Below are 20,230 nucleotides of genomic sequence, written 5' to 3' on the forward strand. Positions count from 1 at the left end.
CCCCCCACCACCTCCCCCCTCCCATCTGCCATTACTGTCCGTCATTTTTTCCCTGTGCTAATAAATATTTACCTACTCAGCCTCGCTGCCTTCGTCTGTTACTCGTCGATGGCAAGAGGTATCCCCATCAGAAGACTCAGAAGAAGCATCTTCTCTGCGTCCCCCCCACCTCTTTCCTGCTCTCTTTCTGTCCGTCTTTCTTTATCTTTCTTTTCTTCTCCCTCTCTCTTCTGGTCTCTGTCCATTCAGGAAGCCATCTTGTGTTCTTAATCCTGTTTTACATTAGCTCTCGTACGCTCTTTCGTTCTCGCCCTCCCTGCCTCTCTCTCTTTCTCTCTCTCACTTCCTCCAATTCATAGCTCGACCACATGCACACGGGAGCTTTTTTTTTTTTTTTTAAAGGCAGTGTGATCGCTATTACTGCTGCACTACAGCCTCCTCCTTCTCTTTCTTTTTCCTCTACCCCCCTTCCCCCCTCTCCAAACGCAAAAAGCTAACAGAATACGTGATGTGAATACTCCCCCCCACGCCTCCTTTCCGACCTACACAGACTCATAAATGCACGCACGGCAACGTCACGCCACTGATAGCTCACAAAGAGCGGCCATCGGCCAATCAGAGCTGAGCACGGCCACTGCTGCTAGGGTGAAACAGACAAGAGGAGAGAGAAAGAGAGAATGAGCGAGAGACACACAGAGAGAGCGGACGAGGGCGGGATGTGCTTGATAAAGAAAGAGAAGGGGGCGCGTGCTGTGAACAATGCGTGTGCATGTGCGTCTGTGCATTTCAGACTGGGGGGGAAGGGTTTCTCTCTTGCGCGCTGTGGCTGTCAATTATCTAACCCGGCTTGCCTTCCCTAAACAATGGCTCTGGAATGTGCTATCACTGAAGACCATCTGTGTCTCGGCTGCCTGCAACAACTGGACTGGACTGCACACGTGCATTTGCACGCTGTATGTTTAGTACCATAACATAGGCGAACAATGTCCCTGCCAGGAACACAAATGTCTGAGCCTCTTTATGAAGCCGGTGACACCAGATCAGCTGTTGCTGGAAAACACAAAGGATACAAGCTTATTTGTGCAGTTGTGTCAAGCAGAAACATATCCCATTATGAATATTATATCAGACTATAAGCGACATTTGTCTGATATTACAAGCAACTGGCATTGCAAATGGCATTGCAGCTGTCATTCAGGATTGACTGGCTGTGCGGAGCATGTGTGCGTGCCTCAAATACCACTATGAATACTTTAATCATTCGAAGTCTAAAACGCATCCAAGGTAGACTACAACCTCTGCTGGCCAGACATACAAACGCCTGCTAGATGGAAATGTGAGCGAGTAGTTAGGTCATTTCGAGTGCAACAAAACTGCCGTTGAAGTGTAAGCTGCACGCGCGCTTCCATTCATGAAATAGACGACAACTCCAATTGACATGAAAATGTCAACAAAATCTGAAAACGTCAACAAACATATAAACATTCAACTTCACAATCCTCAGGATTTGTCTGTATTTTCTGTACTGTAACCGGGAGCACAGCTAACGGAAGAGACATGTGGAGGACAAGACTGGAGGAAAGCGCACGCTCAGGCTTTCGAAGAATGAGCGGACGTTTGGTGACGCAGCAGTTGTGATGAGAGTGGATTACGCAGCGTGGGAGTTCCAGTAACACCATGTTCATACGCACGTGTGTGGGTGTGTGCGTGATGGCTTGCAGTATCCACAAGGCTTAGGAAGATTGCGCTGCGGCACCAAATTTCTGTTAAACTTTTCTTGCATCACAAGAAACGACGTCGACTTAATTGTTGTGGTTTCTGCACAATGGAATCAGCAAAGCATGGAAAGGGTTGCGGCGGACATGAATTCGGAACGACTGCTGCCTTCCTGATGTTATCTCATCTGTTTGCTTTGATACTGGTTGAATCACCTGGATCGTCACTAAAGTCAAAGCACCTAAGTGGTCATTAATCTCCCTTCGAGCACTCGTGTGACAGGCCAGGTTATTCAGGCTGAATCAAAGCAAATCCCCTTTAGGCTGTCTGAAAATTGTCGTAATCCTACCTGTGACCCTCAGACCTACTTTCACACGCACTCACGTGGTCTTCTCGTGGTAGGAGGAGTGAGGCTGCAGAAACATCGTTAGGGCTTCATTGTCAACAAATGGGAAAGGTCTATGAGTGTGCAATGATGGGTTAAGACATCATTGCAATAACAGAAGGATTAACAATCCTAATTAACTCTCTCCTCCCCCTATTCTCAAACAATGGCCACCCTAAATTCAACTAATCCACATTGAGTTTCTAAGACCTTACTTCAATACACAACACACACACACTTACAGTTCCGTTCAAGCTCTGGGCTGGTACTGCATACTACTTGCGAGTTTTAAACTGTGTGTTCCATTGTCATTTCAAATGCAAATCTCACGAAACTTGCAATAATTTGTCTAGACCATATTTCAACTCAAAATACAGAAAATCAAAAAATGTGATGCATAACAAAATGTGTTATGCATGTATTAGGCTTCACTTTCAGGAACATTTCCCCACAGTGAATTACTGCAGTGCACAATGAGAATAATGAAGATGATTATAGAATACAATTACACTGAAACAAAGAAAACAATGCACTATTTATTAAGTAATTTTCCTTTGGCTTAGCCCCTTATTTATCAGGGGTCGCTACAGCGGAATGAATCACCTATAACAAATACATATTGCATAAGAATTATAGTTACATAATTTTTCTTTTTTCTTTGTGCATGTGTATGTCTGTGTACTGATCTAACATAGTCTACACAATGTTATTAAAACCTGATGTTTTTGACATTGCAAGGGCTGCCTTGGGGTCCTCATATGGGAGGAAAATAAAAATACTACATGAAATGAAAGTTGTTTAATTGAAAAAAGTTGATATTTAGCCACACCATGTTGGTGTTTGTAACATCAAATTTTTTACGAAGTGGGTCGTTAGCCCAGCGCTCAAACCCTCAACCTGGAGGACCAGGATGTACGCACATACACTACAAACAATTTGGCTAACCTAAATTCACCTATACTGCATGTCTTTGGACTTGTGGGGGAAAGCGGAGCACCCGGAGGAAACACACGTGAACACAGATAGAACATGCAAACTCCACACAGAAAAGCCAACTGACACAGCTGGGGCTCGAACCAGCGACCTTCTTGCTGTGAGGCAAAAACGCTGCCCACTGCGTTACCGTGCCGCCCACAAAAGGTATATTACAGTACAAAAAATACAAAATCAAAAAAAAATTTTCGGGGGTAGCTTAATTAACGTGTTGGTGCTATTTGGGTAAGGGAATTAACTGAATAAACAGCAAAAGTATTTGCAAGGCACTTGAAAAATGTGAAAAAAATATATATTCAAAGGCCTTCATTGACATGGCTATTCCGTAAGGGGGTGGTCCACTACGATATAATATTTTAAATTTAGTTGATGTGAAATGTAGCTGTGTGAACATAAACAACATCTGCAAATGCAATATGCTCAAAGTTCAATGCAAAGGGAGACATTGGCTTTTACAGAGTTAGCTTAGAAAAGCCTACAGTGAACGAAGTTTGGGGACTACAAAAAAATTTGTCCGAGCTAGTGAGATCATAAACGCTTCAGATTATGCGCATTACTCACTCGCATACACCCTGCACAGTGAAGGGGCGTGGCCAAAGGCGCTGTAATGTTGTACTGTACCTAAGAAAGCTAAAATGGCGCCCAAATGCTGCTATTTTCACAGAGCATCTTCAGTATTTGGGCTTTCAAAGACACGACAAAAAGAGAGATGTGCTTACAATTTAACTTTAATTATGTTCTAGAGAATTATATAAAATTATATAACTTGCATTTGACAAAGGTCAGCCTCCAGAATCTATCCCAGTTCAGTGCTGGATTCAGCTAAAAACTCAAACAAGGAGCATCTCCAACCACAAAAGATGAAGTTATGGATTGTGAGCCACAACCTGTAAGTATTTTTATTTGTTAAAATTGATCAGTTACATGCATAGTTTCTAGTGTTAATTGTATGTTGTAGCGAGGACAGAAACAAGCATGTAAACAATGGGAAATGCTGTTTGGCACCGCTAACAATTTACCTACAAATTCAAATTTATCCATCAAACCCCTGTAAACATCCACAATCTTCACCAGCCCTGCACTGTACCTTTATGTGGACGCTTTCTGTGCCTTCTACCTCTTAAATAATCAACTCGCAAAAGATATGTAAACGTTTCATATTACTTACACAAGCTTATTCTGATTATATATGAAAGACACTATTTTATAGACAGATTTTATTTTAGAGAGCAGGCATGAGGTTCAGCCGTGTACCCTGTCCTGTCATTAGCTATGTTTCCATCCACCTATTTTAATGCGCATTTTGTATATGCACACAAAAATACGGTTGATGGAAACGCCATGATGCGCACAAATTTTGAAAATGCACATAACTGAGTAGGATAAACTTTTTATTAGAACTATGATGGAAACACTTACCGCACAAATTTCAGTATGCACATGAAAAAAGGTCATGTGATTTTGAGATAAGAGATCATGTGATGATCAAAATGTTTGTAAATGGACAAACCAGCAGGCTGAGCACACCATCTAAACTGTTGTTTTGGTCATTCTAAAACACCTTAGGTCTTTAAGTATTAGTGCTGTTTTATTATTAATGACCTCCAGAATCAAGAGCATCTGTGCTCCACGTCTGACACTTTCAGACGCCTCCGCGCGTTCACTGCATGTCAGGATTGCCTTCTGAGGCACAAGTCATTTATTAGGTGAAGAAAAGATATACTCAGCTTCTCCTACTGCAGCAAATTCCGTTTTTACTGCTGATATTTGGCGCCAGTTAATCAGGAAGTGATGATTTTGTTTGCTTTGAATCTTTGGATGGAAACGCAGCTTTATTCGCGCATCTTTTATGCAATTAGCCAGTTTTGTATATAAAGTTCATTCGCATTTTTAGATGGAAACATAGCTACTTTCTGTTTGATTCAGGCTTAAACTGATACGGCTAACAGTTACACTGACTGACAGTCTTTACACCGTGCAAAAGTGCAAGCTTGTAGGGGCATGATGCTTTTTCTGGTGACTTTGAGCCAATCCGCTAATTACAGCACATTATGTTAGCTGACCAATCAGAGCTCCTAGAGGGCGGGCCTTTCGGAGGAACTAGAATATATGATAGTCGTTTTCATGTTAACTGAGAAGCAATATATAATCAAAGTAAGATATATGAAAAAAATAATGTGATTTACTACAAGTGAAGAATAAGCACACATTAGTTTGCATCTTATAAACACAACCAAGCCTTAAAAATATACCCCTTTAAAACTGTGCTTACCTGTTTCAGCAAAAACTTGCCTTCATCAGGGTAACAGTTGCAGTATTACAATATTTTTGTCTTTTTTATTTTATTCCAATACAGCAAAAAATAATGAATTATTAATATTTAGCATTGAGGATAACATACAAACATATAACTAACTCCTGCAAAGAGATGAATGTATGACAGTGAGAAAAGTCTATTTTATATTTTTAATAACACACTCCAAAGTGTACTCAGATCCAAGCAGTAATGCATGACAGATGCAGCAGCTCTGTGTCGATCTATATGCTGTAGCACTGACATACTGCAGTGAACTAATCAATAAATGGGCTGTGATGGTCATTCGTGAAAAGCATATTCAGTTTGCATTATTTAACACAGCCATTCATTTTAAAAGCTATTTTACATCTACATCAAACATAATGTGGATTTAATTCTAAAATGCTTAATCTCCCTAACACACCGATAACCAAACAGCTTCAGTAATAATTCTCTTTCAGTTACTGCTTGGGGTTTATTAGCATTATTGAGTGCTGCTACCTGTCATGCACGCTGGGTCTGCATTCATTCTGACTCGGAGGCCAACTCTGATTGGTGGAGAGGGCTATAATATGATTTGGTTGCCAGGCAATAGTGAAGTCAGCTGGTGGTATAGTGCAGAGGTCAGCTCAATGAAATATGGCCAGTTTGGACACTGTAGCACTGCAAGGTTTGCTGTTCAAGCGCTCCGCAGACAACCATCATTGCAATTTTATTCTCAAATGTGTATTCAAAACAAACACAAAATCAACAAGGCAGCTGTTGTGCACGCAAGTGACAATGTCAACATTCTGAATCTATGCTATTGTGTTTTTCATTGATTGATTTATTAATTATTTTGCAGCACATGAGACTTTGAAGGGCAGATTTTGAAGCCGTGCTCAGTGAAGTGATTAGGAGGGGAAATGGGTGGGGGAGATGACGGGGGATGGGTGACCCTGACAAACACACAGACAACATTTAAATCTAATCCACCTGATCCTTTGTCTAATCTTTGCTAGTAAACAAAAAGGCAAGCTGTTCTAAAAATATATTTCTCTAGTGAAAAAAAAACGTCATCAGAAACATGTTTAACTGTAGAACCGCCAGGGGTCATTGTAAACCTAAAACAGCTAGTGTGTCATTTTTTTTCCATGCGCAAATTCTGTTTTAAAATGGCAATAAAAAAAACACTCTTGTACGTCACTGTTTTAACAAAGAACCGTCTAGACTTATGAAACGGTTATGACTAGTCATCAACTATATTTTTGACCTGATGTTTTTTATCACTTTCAAAACAGTAAGCTATAAGATAAACAAGTCTGCACTGACAATGAGAATTAGAAATACATACATACACTCACCAGCCACTTTATTAGATACACCATATTAGTACTAGGTTTGACCTGCTTTTGCCTTCATAACTGCCTTAGACCTTTGTGGCATAGAATCAACAAGGTACTGGAGATATTCCCCAGACATTTCGGTCCATATTGACATGACAGCATCAAGCAGTTGCTGCAGATTTGTCGGCTGCACATCCATGATGCCAATCTCCTGTTCCACCACATCCCAATGGTGCTCTAATGGATTGAGATCCGGTGACTATGGAGGCCATTTGAGTACAGTGAACTCATTGTCATGTTCAAGAAACCAGTCTGAGATGATTTACACTTTATGACATGACAGGTTATCCTGCTGGAAGTAGCCATTAGAAGATGGGTACACTGTGGTCCTAAAGCAAAGATCACCAAACTGGTTCCTGGAGGCCCGGAGTCCTGCAGATTTTACCTCCAACCCTAATCAAACACCCCTGAACAGCTAATCAAGGTCTTATATGCAAACTGAAACACTCAGGTGTGTTGAAGCAAGTTGGAGCTAAACCCTGCAGGGACCCCGCCCTCCAGGACCGAGATTGGTGACCCCTGCCCTGGACATGGTCAGCAACAATGCTCAGGTAGGCTGTGGTGTTGACATGATGCTCAATTGGTACTTTTGAGTCCAAAGTGTGCCAAGAAAATATCCCCCACACCATTTCACCACCACCAGCCTGAACGGCTGATACAAGGCAGGATGGACCCATGCTTTTATGTTGTTGACGCCAAATTCTGATCCTACCTTTTGCTAATTTATTCAACTAATTTGACCACTATTAGCTAGGTTCTACAAACTTATCGCAGCACTTAAAGGATTCAACTTTAAAGAATAAACTCAGTCGGAAGAATGAAAGAACAGAAACTTATTGTGAGAATAATTTTACGGAACGATGCACGTCGCGTCTGCGCAAACGGTGTGTGAATGAAGTGTCAGCGTGCAGCCCTCCGGTATCTACGGACACTTCCAAAACAGCAGCACAAAGAGAAAAAATTAGTGTGTTGAGGATCTGTCCAATGTATTATTGAGCCTTTTCAAATTTAAAGTTTCAGGTAGGCCTACTTTGTGCATGAAGAGCAGGTAATAACTCTCACTAATCCACTTTAGTGTTGCGAATGCCATCTGCTGATAACAGACAAAGCAGAACATAATTTAGAAACAGCAATGAACTCCACGTTGCAGGTCAAAATGAACCCATATAATGCAAATATTTATGCATTTCACCACTGATTATTTAAACTAACAGAAATGAATAGTCTTGGAGAGTTTTTCGTGTTGTCATGAACGCGACACGCAGTTTGAATTGTGAATAAATGGAAAGCCATTTTCATGTTAGCTGAATAGCAGTTTAAAATTAAGGTAAGATATCAGAAAAAACTGTCATTTGTTTTTACAAATGAATCACTAGCACACATAGTTTTGCACCTCATAAACACAATCAAGCCTTCTGATGCTTCAAGTCAGAATTTTCCAGGGGCATGAATAATTTTTAGGCTTAACTAGGTATAAATTCCCTGATTATTATTTTTTTTTTGGTTTTATCAAAAATGTTTAACATCTGAGACAAGTTAAACATCTTTGACTGGGAGGCTTGAATGTTTTATTAAAGTCTGTTATATAATTGTCTCGTTTTAACAGAAAGAATATTTTTCAACACATTTTTAAACATAATAGCTTTAATAACGAGATTCACAAACTGGGGTCAGTGAGAGTGTGTGGGCTATAAAAAGCTCCAGGGTTTTCAGGGGTGACTGATCAACACCTCTGATCGGCCACTGTGCTAATGAGCTCAAGAGAAACCTGATTGTTGGTTAGTTTTCCCTTAATTTACTACTGAAATGACGATTTTGCTTGATCAAATAGTTCTTTCAATATATCATAATTGATGGTTCAGTCTTCATTTGATATAGCAAAATCACCATCATAATTACTGCCTAATGTGTGTAGTTACTAAAGTGTTAGTTCACCCTAAGATGAAAATGTTGTTATTTCTTACCCTCATGTCGTTTCAATCCTCTGAGACCTTCGTTCATCTTCAGAACACAGGTTAAACTATTTTAGATGAAATCTGAGAGCTCTCATATCCTCTATCAATAGTCCAGAGATTTTCAAAGTCCATCAGAGGAATCAAAACATATCTTGTGATTCAGTGGCTTAACTGTAATCATAGGAAGTTCCAAGAACACTTTGTGCAGCAAAAAAATAAAATAAAATAAAAGACTTAGGTTGGCAACGTCTTTTCCTCCTCATCAGTGTGCCTTTTATTGAGTGTGCCCTCACAGTGTGCATTTATTAAAGGCAGCACAAAATGTTGCCATTAGAGTCAGCAGAGCAATAGACAAGTGTTATAGTGCCCCTAAAAAACACTGATGAACTGAAAAAAAGACTTTGTATGATTACTAAAGAATATTTTGACAATGTTTTTGGAGGCTTCCCTGGACTATGAATGTCCATTGCTCTATAATGAAGATGAGACTGCTCTCACATTTCCTCTAAAATATTTTCATTTATCTTCAACCGAGGTCTCAGGGCTTTGAAACATAAAATAACAAATAATTAATAAATTACAGAATACAATTGCATGGGTGAACTAACGCAAGTAAAACCTTCAGAGCTGAACATGGTAATTGGGTTTTATTTCTGGCAATTTGCTGTAAACGGTTGACCAGTCGCATTAAACTGAGCCATCGGACCAATGAGAGAAGACGATGTTCTTAGAAAGGAGAATTAGTAGGAACAAATCTTTCAAACAAATTGTTTGATGCTCTTTCAGAAAATAGGTGATGTGAAATTTGTGTTGTACATAAAAATATTGAGTACTATCAATAAAAAACATAAAATAAATGGACATTTCCTGAACATCAAATCAGCATATGAGAATGATTTCTGAAGGATAGTATAACACAACAGTCAGCAAGCGCTTTACACACAAGGCATCTGTAATACACATAAGCTACCTGAAAAAAGTCTTGTCGTCGATCTCAGTTGTAAGAGCAAACTATAACTTGACTTCTAGTTGATCATTTGGAAAAGTAGCAGAAGGTAAATTTTTCTGATGAATCATCTGCATCCCAATAATCGCAAATACTGCAGAAGACCTATTGGAAGCCACACGGACCCAAGATACTAAGTCAAGCTTGGTGAAGAAAAAATCATGGTTTGGGGTTACATTTAGTATGGGGGCATGCAAGAGATCTGCAGAGTGGATGGCAACATCAACAGCCTGGGGTATCAAGACTTTTGTGCTGCCCATTACATTACAAACAACAGGAGAGGGCAAATTCTTCAGTAGGATAGTGCTTCTCCTCATACTTCAGCCTCCACATCAAAGTGCCTGAAAGCAAAGAAGGTCAAAGTGCTCCAGGATTGGCCAGACCAGTCACCTGACATGAACATTGAGTATTTTTGGGTTAAGATGGAGGAGGCATTGAAGCTTTTCCAAAGCTTTCTTTTCTGTTCCAGATGACTTTATTAATAAGTTATTTGAGTCATTGCAAAGATGTATGGATGCAGTCCTCTAAGCTCATGGGAGTCATACACAATATTAATTCTTTTTCCACTGCAGCATGACTCTTTATTCTATACTGTACATTACTTTTGTTAAGTGACAAGATTTTTGTCTAAGTAAAGTCAGACCTTACTCTCCTAATTAAATAATTAAAAAAAATAAAGGCCTTTGCCTTTCACATAAACCACTTCTGATACCAACTGATCAACTAGAAGTAAAGTTATTTTTTGTTGTTCCTAAAACTTGAATAGGTGACAATACTTTTGTCAGGTAGTGTACAAAGTGTGTGTGTGTGTGTGCGTGTGTGTTTTAAGCTATTCCCACAAATATCCCCATACAGCATAAAAAATTTGGTAAAGCACTTGCAATAAACTGCTTGCAGCAAAACATCATTGTTTTGTGTGAAGTGACTGAAATGATTTTGCAGTCTGTGGAGTAAAAGAGCCAGTGTATATAACTAACGCCACTTTTTCCTGAATTCAAGTCTTGCATTCCCTTCCTTCAAAAGTATTTTTTTCATAGGTGGAAAAAAAACTGAGGAATAGTGAGGGGAGAGTGTGAGAAAGAGGGAGTGTTGTTGTTTCCTGTCCTCGAATCAAAGATCTAATTCTGTCCATTTCCCACAGCAGCACAAAGACACAGATAGCTTTCCTTCAATTGTCCTCCCTGACCCCCCCTTGCGCTCTCAGCTCTTCCTGTTGATCTGCATCTCTCTCTTATACCTTGTCCACCGTTTCTCTTTCTTCATGTGCTTTCAGTATTTCTCATCTCCTCTTTCTGGTTTTCTTTTTCTCTCTCTCCCCTCCCCCGTTCTCCTTTCTTTTATTTGGCCACAGGTCAGCCCCCGTACCTCCAGTGGTCAAAGGTCAGAGAGCAGAGTATATAAAGTAAGCAAAAGGAATTCTCAGCGCACAGACTCTAAACCTGCTCAAACACACACACACACACACACACACACACACACACACACACACACACACACACACACACCTGGAGCCCATGTGAGTGCGCTGACCCTGACAGAAAGACTGAAAAAGATCCTGCACACTTTAAGCTGCACCAGATAAAGAACAAACCAAATGTTTAAACTGCAAAAACTAAAAATGTGCATTTAGAAATCTATAAAAAGAGTAAACAATTGAGATGATTGATAGACAATATACAATTGAAACCAGAAGTTTACATACACTGTATAAACAGGCACTTAACCATTTTTTTAAAAAGTCAGAAGTTAAAGCGACTAAACCTTTTCTCTTTTAGGTAAGTTAGGATTATCAAATTTGGTTCTGTTGCACTTAATAGCAGAATAATGAGAGAGATCTTTATTGAGAAATTATATTTCTCAAATATAATTTTTTTTGAAAGTCAAAAGTTTACATACAATAAGATTATTATGCCTCTGAAAAAGCTCAGATGATGGTGTCAAGGTTTTGGAAGTTTCCGATTGTTAATTGACAACATTTGAGTTCATTGGAGGCACAACTGTAAAATAGTATTTAAGGAAAACCTCAAACACACAGCTTCCTTTTGTGACAACATGGGAAAATCAACAAGCTAGAATCAACAAAAAAAAAGACAGATTACAACTTGCTAAATGACACTGGGAAAAGAATCATTTTTGGAGACATGTCCTGTGGTCTGTTGGAACGAAGATTGAACTGTTTGGCCATAATGACCAGTGTTACATTTGGAGGACAAAGGGGAAAGCTTACAGACCTAGGAACACCATCCCAACTGTGAAGTATGGGGGCGGCAGCATCATGTTGTAGGGCTGTTTTGCTGCAGGAGGGACTGGTCCACTTCACAGTATATAGATGGCATCAAGGAGAAAGAACATTATGTAGAAATACTGAAGCAACATCTCAACAGCCAGGAAATTAAAACTTGCCCACAAATGGGACTTCCAAACAGACCATGAGCCTAAGCATACTGCCAAAATAGTTAAAATGTACTTTAAGGACAACAGAGTGAATGTTTTAGAGTGGCCATCACAAAGCCCTGACCTCAATCCTATAAAAAAAATTGTGGGCAGAGTTGAAAAAGCTTGTGCGAGCAAGACAGCCAACAAATCTGACTCTGTTACACCAATTCTGTCAGGAGGAATGGGCCAAAATTCCTTCAAACTATTTTGGGAAGCTTGTGGAAGGATACCGAAAACATTTGACCAAAGTTACACAGTTTAAAAGCAAAGCCAAAAATAAATAAATAAAAAAAACAAGGAAATGTGTGTAAACTTTTGACTGTCTAGAAATTAATTAAAAAAATTCTCAAAATTTTTTTATCTCATTATTCTGGCATTTAGCAAATGTAAATCATTTAGGTAATCCTAACAGACCAAAAAAAGTAAACGTTTAGTATGATTTACCATCAGACATTTTTTTTAAAAATGGATTTTTTAGAGTGTGTGTAAACTTCTGGTTTCAACTGTATATATTACTTACTGCTCATATTCAGTTTGCAATTTAAACATTAAACTTGAGCATAATTTGCACTGTTTGTGCATCAGAAATAAATGATACCTTAAATCATAAGGCTCGTTGAGATGAGCTGTGCTGTTAGTAAGCTAAATACTACTTTTTTTCCCTTGCAAACAATAAAATTGGTATTAAAACATTTAAAGTGGTAATGAATTAAGAAATTGAATTTTCCTTAATCATTTGACATATATAAATAAAAGTTTATTATACTATTAAGAACGTCCTGTAAGTTTCAGAACTCAAATCCCTTGCTGGTCCAACAAGCTTTTATTGAAAGTAAGCTGCCAAAGGGGCTCCTTTTAGATTTTGCCTCAATATAAAGTAATCTCTGCAAAAATATATATCAACACCAGCTTCTAGAATATTTAATACAACAAGTGTTAAGTTCTGGGAAAACAAACAGCTTTTTCATGCTTTCCTAGTGATCTTAACACAATTTCTAAATTGCATGAGCAACAAATAATAACTTGACTTCCAGTTGGTCATTTAAAAAAGTGGCAGAAGGTAGATTTTTTTTTCAAAGAATCATCTGTTGAACTGCATCCCAATCATCACAAATACTAAAGAAGACCTAATGGAACCTGCAAGGGCCCAAGATACTCAAAGAAACTCCAAATCAAAGTTTCTAAAAGCAAAAAAGAACAAGGATTGGCCAGTCCAGTCACCAGACATGAACATTATTGAGCATGTCTGAGGTAAGATGAATTCAAAGAATCGTGATAAACTCTGGGAGACCTGCAAGAACACTTTGTTTGTCATTCCAGATGACTTTACTAATAAGTTATTTGAGTCATTGCAGAGATGTATGGATGCAGTCATCCAAGCTCATGGGAGTCATGCACAATATTGACTTTATATTCTATACTGTACTTTATTTCTAAGTGACCAAAACTTTTGTCTAAGCAAAGTCAGACCTTACTCTCCTAATTAAATAGTTAAAAATCAAGGCAAGATCATATTTTATTTTGGTAAAATAAACATATTCTAGAGGCCTTTGCCTTTCATATAGGCCACTTCTGATACCACATGATCAACTAGAAGTCAAGTTATTATTTGTTGTTCCTAAAACTTGGATAGGCGACAAGACTTTTGTCAGGTAGTGCAGATATAAAATAGGGAATCAGTTTACTTTTAGGGATTGGTCGTGTTTTGCTGCATCCAGTGAAGTCAGAATCATTGATTATAATGGGTCCTATTGTCTTAAGTTGCTCTCATCTGATGTAGACTCTGTGTAACAACAGCGAAGAATGATCTGAACTGTGTCAGGAAAACACTGATCACTTGTTTGCCTTTATATCACTACCAAATAGGTTTTAAACAAAACACGGACATGCAGAGACTGAAAATGGAAAGATGATACAGTGCAGATTTGACAGTAATATTGTAACAGTATATTTGTATTTTGTTTATATTTACCCCTGGCATGTACATTTTTTTTTACTGTACAATGTTATATTCTGTTCTTTAAATTAAAAAAGTAATATTGTAACATGGAGTATTCTTGTTTTGGTTTTTTTTTTTTTACTAAGTGTCACTATTGATTTCTCTGAATATATCATTTGACTAGTACAGAGTATTTGTACAATTTTAAGCCAAATGACTAATAGTTTTCAGGGTAGCGCTTTTTAATATGAGAAACAGTTACTTCATCAAATTACTGGCCATTTACTCTTAGAACTTGAACGAGACATGTCTATCAAAATAAATTTCACTTCTAAATTATGTTTTTAATGTAAATATTTTGCTAACGCTATATGGAATCCTCTTAGCATCTTTATAATAGCTGCATTTTAAGCCTGTCTCACACTGTGTGATTATGGCCTTGATTTGTTCATCCGAGTCAATTCTTGAAAATCATTAATGCTTTTTCCTTTGGCTTAGTCTCTATTTCAGAGGTCGCCGCTGTCACTATTCTAGCATATGTTTTACCACAACCCAGTATTGGAAAACCCCCATACACTCTCGCATTCACACACTCATACACTACTGCCAATTTAGTTTATTCAGTTCACTGTTCCGCATGTCTGCACATACTGCCCAATTTTGAAAATCCTAAAAAATTCATATAATCTTAATGTGCAAAATCTGTAGTCATTGGATTGACTTGTTCATCAGCAGCTGATTAAAAACTGATGGAATGGTCATTGCCAGATTTGAGACACTTTCCTGCAATGTGAATTCAACTACAACCATCAAACTAAGAACCAACAGGAACGTCAATCCTGATTACACAATTAGCAACTTTAAACTACAGCAGCATATCTAATATTTTTTATTATTAATCTAGGCCTGTTATGAGCAAAATGAATGTTAATTGATCAAGTTTGTTGTTTGGTAGCAATTTATAATACGGGTTACTCAACATGTTATTGGTGAACAGTGTTGGGGAAAGTTACTTTAGAAAGTAATGCATTACAATATTGAGTTACTTCCAAAAAAGTAACTAGTTGCGTACTTTACCTGGCTGGGACTTGATCTCTTTCAGAAGGTTTTTTTTTTCCTTTCTTTTTAAATAGATGAGTTCTGTAATTAACAACACCTACATCTTTATTTAACTTTAAAAAATCACATTAAAAAATTACATTTTAGAAAACTTCCTGACCCCACAGCTCTACATACCACATATACAGATTATTGAAAGTTTAAAGCAATGTGTTTGCTACTTTTGTACTTTTTGTCTTAAGTAAAATCACTGTCGGTTGAAACAATCCTCTTTTCCTTTTCTTTCATGTGTTCAAAATAATCAAGACATTCTGTCATTGGCTGTGTGATTCATTGTGACTACTTTAATTTGAATTTAGCAATTTATTCTTTAAAAGCTAATTAACTCAACTAAATTTAACTTGCATTACTTTTTCAAAATAGAAACTCAAATATTATTATGGGTTTTTTTAAGTAATTACTTTAGTCGTTAATTAGAAAAGTAATAATATTACGTTACTTGTGTTACTTGTAATGCATTACCCCCAGCTTTGTTGTTGAATGATGTCACACTTGTCTTGTGTGTCTGTTTTTGAAGTGAAACGATTGTCATGCATGTCAAATGCAGAGTTGGGTATAAGGCATTCCACAGTAACGCATTACTGTATTTTCATTTTTTGAGGAACACAGTAATCTAATGAATTACATTTTAAATTTGTGTAGTTTGATTACAGTTACTAAAGTCAGTGTAATTGCATTACTTAGGTTCCACAAATATAGTTTTTAGAAGAAAATAAATGCTTCTTTTAAATAATGTTTTCTGCTGCAACATCAGTAATTAAGCATTCGCTTTTAAATGCGCATGCGCTGCTGTCGAGAGCGGCTGCTTCCTTAAGTGGAAATACAGACATTACTTTGATTTATTGAGCATAAAAACAAAAACATTGCTGTGAAATGCAGTCTATGTCCAGTCTAAAGAACTTTCAACTGCTTTTAACTCGACCAGCAACTTGTTCAAGCACATGAATAGAAAGCATTCTATGACAATACTCGTCACGAAGGAGGACACCAGCACCAAAAAAACACAGCCGCCTAACTCACCCTAAACAGGCTAAATGGGATTTTGTGCAGTATCAGGATTGAAGGTATCTTCTGAATGTGAAGAAAAGCGTAGCTGCTTATGGGGCTGTTCACATATTGCATTTTTTGAACGCGCAAGTTTGCTGTTTCCAATAGAGGCGCACTGCTTGCACACATATTTGAGGCACATATTGCGTGCGCTTGTATTTTCCAGGTGCACCAGTTGAAAACTGTGAGTCACGCGACAAGACCAAACAGCTTTATGATCAGTATTGAATATACACATTTCGGTAGACTAATTACCTCAGACCAACACAGAAAACCCAAACACTGCTGTGCTTTTGCAAACTATGGATGTCAGTTGTCACAGATATTCAATTTTCTTCATGTCTTCTTTTGTGTTTAAAAAAAAACAGGACTGGATCAAGTGAATGATGAGAGAATTTTAAGTTTTGGGTGAACTCTTTTAATCTTTTGAATCTTTTATGAATCTTTTAATCTTTTATGTTAATCTGCTGTGATCAACCCATTGTAATGTTTTTCATTGAATATTAAATTACTGAAAGAGCTGCAGTATATTTTGTGTTTTTATACACTGTAAAACCCCAAAAATTAAGGTAACTCGAACTGTTTGAGGAAACAGATTGCTACAAACCATTTGAGTTAAAACTAATCTATATGAGTACTGTGAAATTACTACATTTAAGTAATAAACTATTTAATGAACTCATTACCTTCAACACGGTGTTCAAAACTCTTTTCAAATCAGTAGAATTAACTTTCAGTAAATTTTGAGTTAACTACAATCATTTCATTTGATAAAGTTGACTGTTGTGTTTTGCAGTGTAGGTACATTTAATGTTTTAAAAGTAACTCCAAAGTAAAGTAAATAGTAATCTGATTACTTTTTACGTCAAGTAATTAGTAAATGTAATCAGATTACAATTCTCCAGTAGTAATCAGTAATTTGTAATCTATTGCTTTTTTAAAGTAACTTACCCAACACTGGTCAAATGTGACATTGACATTTTGTATACATTCTGGGAAGCTTCAAACATAAAAGGATCATTTAAAAAAAAAAATCAAAGTGTAAGCACTGCTGTAAGTGAAACATCTTGCATCATTCTAAAGCATGGACATGATCTGGAAAATGCTAGACACTTCAGGGAAGACTCTTGTAATAATCAACCTAGCAACCACCCAACTGTAAAACTACCAGGCAACCACCAACAACAACCCAAACGAGATAAAGCCACATTTGCATGGGCAAACACACGCTTGTTTCACACATTTTGTTTTTGTCAGAATATGAGAGTTTTAGACAGCTGCTCCTTGAAAAAAAAGTATGATTAGCCACTCTTATTTGTAATCACTGAGGAGAAAGGACACACTATGGCAGCTGCGTCTAAAAAAGCACTTTGTAAACAATTAAACAAAGAGAGGCTCATTTTGTTAAGCTGTTGAGAGGGAGTTTTACTGTGGGCAGCTGAGCGATTCTTCAACGCTTTTCAGTCTCTTTGGGCTGATTTCCATAACTTACTAACTTACCTCCTAATGTGATATGCAAACACAAACATACAGCTTAAAGGGATAGTTCACTCAAAATTGAAACTTTACTCACTATATACTGTATCTTAAGTGGTTTCTGACCAGTTTCTTTCTTTTGTTGAACACAAGGAAAAACAAATACACTGGAAGTCAATGCTTACAGTCTTCCAATTTTATTTAAAATAATAATTATAAACATAAAGTTAATCTACTTATTAGTTAAAATATACAATGGGTTTACACACTTTAAGTAAAGTAAAATAATCACTTTTTAAAGTGTAGGTGACCATTCAATACCCAACTTTTCTCAAAATATATTCTTTTGTTTAACAGATGAAAGAAACTCAAATAGGTTTGGAACAAGTAATTAAATATTAATTACATATTATAATAAATGTAACTAGAAAATTAAAGTTCGTAGACAAACTTTATGGTGGTTTGAGAAAGTTTAAAAGTCTGAAGTCTGTTTGAAGTAGGCATAGAGAGATAACTACATATGTTAGCATGTTTCTCGAATGCATTGGCATGTTGTTAGTATATTTATAATATTATTGGTATGTTTCTAGTATGTTAGTATGTTTGTTAATATGTTTCTAGTATCTTAGTACGTTTTAGTACGGATTAGTACATCGTTAGTATGGATTGGTATGTTGTTAGTATCTCTAATGTTAATTCAATGGTAGTTTTTTGTAATAAAAGTCCATGGGACAGTTGCTAGGGTGCCATAAGTGCTTGCTAGGGTGTGGCTAGTACGTTGAAAGGTCATCAGTGATTGGCAGATTGGTAGTCTGAGTTAAATGAACCCAAACTGTATGACAGTCTGGCACAAAGTTATGAAGGTTACAAAGTTTGATGCAATGTTTAGTCAATGGGGCTTTTTCAAATTTTCTGGGTCAGTTTTCGGAAAACCGGAAGTCGTATCAGTTGGAAAAGTTATAGCAACCCAAGTCAGACAAGTTTGGAGAAAGTTTGGTGGGAGTAGTATGATAGGTCTAGGAGGAGATGCATATAGAAATTAGTCTCAGAAGAAAAAAAAAAAAAAAGAATGCTAAGTTTATGTAATATAACCGTATGTTGGCTTTCTCAAGCCACCAAAATTATTCTTTGTTCAAAATCTACATCATTGTTATTAATCTACAAAGAGTTGCATTTTAATCCCTTAAAGAAATCAGTCATATTGCCAAGTCATTTTCCATCTAGGCAAGAATAGAGGGATGAATGGCGTGTCAAGACAGGACAAGTGAGGAATGCCTCTAGGTGGACCAACAACAGGTAATAAACAGGATGGTGATGGCTGTAGACCCACCTTTGAGGGTTAAATATTCCAAATGCCACATGCAAACAACATAAGGGTTTCTGCAGGTTTTATGAAGGTACATTTAAGACCCTTGTTTAGGACTAAGTAAACAAATGTCAGTGTCAGTCTTCTGTAAATGCACATTTTCATGTCAGAAAAAAGCTTGAAGCTACAATTTCTACAAAAAAAAACCCTAAATATAACAACTAACGGAAAATTTAAATAATGTTTACTACATCTTCAGATCCCACTGCACAAATAAACATTGTTTCTCCTTATATTTGTCTAGTTTTCAAATCCAAATGTATAAAAACTGGCTCAGATGTACTGTAAAGTTCTACTTTGAACGTTTTTATGTTGTTAAATTGAAAAAAAGGACTCAGTGTGTTTATATCACCCTAATATGACCACCTATACACTATATCTACACATATTTCTGTCCGAACAGCTTGAAAAGGAGATTTTTCACCATAGATGCCCTTTAAGAGGTTTGAAATATTTAATTGTTTGAATATAATAGTTTTAATGTGATATTGAAATAGGTGCTGCATACTTTCCATTCAATAACTTATAATAATTAACAAAAAGATCACTGGGGGTGAGAAAACAGCAGTTCAATCTACAATTCATAGTACTGTGATGTCATAACACTTAAACTTTTTTTTTTTCAGGTCATTTCCAATACAGATCACATTTTCAGTTTCTACTTTAGGCTGTGTGTGCACTCCTGCATTTACTTTTTAAAATGCTCCTCATCCCGACTGTAGTTTTTAATTAATAAAAAAAAATGTTTGGTAATCAATTAACACGAAAATCATTTAATTTTGTCCTGGTGCAGTAGGTGATTCTCCTTAGAAACATTTTTTGTTGTGCTGGTTGAAAGTCTCTTCACATTCCAATAGTACTGATTAAAGTAACTGATCTAAATGTATTTATATGTACTTTTATATTCTGGTAAGGCATGAGACTAAAAATGGTCACCCAATTAAATATTGTCAGGCTGATAATTCCCATGATTCTGATAAGTAGCCCAATCTGTCTGTCAACAAATGCAGATTTGAACAACTGCGCAACTCTGTTCACGCAGATCGGCCGATGCGTGTTTACGTGGGGCGCATTTATGTGGACACGAGTGACAGTGCTAAAATTAAATGCT

General features: G+C 37.1%; 1 protein-coding gene across 3 annotated transcripts in view; it reads right to left on the reverse strand.

The window, feature by feature from the left end:
- Positions 1-20,230, reverse strand: part of tet3 (tet methylcytosine dioxygenase 3) — a 67,232-nt gene that overhangs the window by 37,673 nt on the left and 9,329 nt on the right. Inside the window, exon 1 of one of the 3 annotated variants that reach the window (NM_001327946.1) lies at positions 73-547. The exons of 1 other annotated variant lie outside the window; for it this stretch is intronic. The gene's annotated coding sequence lies outside the window, so the exon portion shown is untranslated. Of the gene's footprint in view, positions 1-72; positions 557-20,230 lie in introns of those variants that run through there. One more of the 3 variants, XM_087251136.1, reaches the window with a different exon arrangement.

This window comes from Danio rerio, chromosome 5 (assembly GCF_052040795.2).
Source record: "Danio rerio strain M-AB ecotype USA chromosome 5, GRCz13ab, whole genome shotgun sequence".
Taxonomy (NCBI): domain Eukaryota; kingdom Metazoa; phylum Chordata; class Actinopteri; order Cypriniformes; family Danionidae; genus Danio; species Danio rerio.